The following is a 672-nucleotide window of genomic DNA, read 5'->3' on the forward strand; positions in this document are numbered from 1 at the left end:
ACTTAAAACCTGGAAAAGTCAGATTTTCATGATATGTCACCTTCATTTTTACTTTTTTTGCAATAGCTGTAGTAGCCTAGATTTAGTTTACTTGTGTAAGGGCATTTTTTGTACGATTCGGTAGAAGTTTTGTCCAGTTTGGTGAAAAATCAATCGTGGAACCCTTTTGATTGAGTGTCTGCATGTATAATTCAGTTTAGGCAGTTGGCTAGATTTTTTCGTCCATAAAGCTCCTCTACAAAATCATTCAAATGCAAGTAACTATTAATAGCATAACTCAGTCTCAACAACTGATTAACACAGAATTTGCATACAAGTTGACTTCCAAAATGAAAATAAACTGAAAACTCACTAATATGCATGAGCATTACTAAAAATCTTAATAAGCAATGCTTTTTGCAGGGGTTTTTTCATGTTTGCCTTTTCATTTTAATATTGGCAGTCTTGCTTTAAGATTGTAGATATAAAATGAAATGTCAAATCACCAACTCGATTTTATTTTTCAGTTTGGCAGGGACATTGTCACCGTGAAAATTAAACAATTTCATTTAATTTTCAATTTTAATACATATTTTGCATACAGTTTTCTATAATGAAATGATTAATCTGGTTTTAATTGTCATTTTCATAATTTTATCTATCTATCTATCTATCTATCTATCTATCTATCTA

This window comes from Sinocyclocheilus grahami, unplaced genomic scaffold (genome assembly GCF_001515645.1).
Source record: "Sinocyclocheilus grahami isolate Dianchi unplaced genomic scaffold, SAMN03320097.WGS_v1.1 scaffold2890.1, whole genome shotgun sequence".
Lineage (NCBI taxonomy): Eukaryota > Metazoa > Chordata > Actinopteri > Cypriniformes > Cyprinidae > Sinocyclocheilus > Sinocyclocheilus grahami.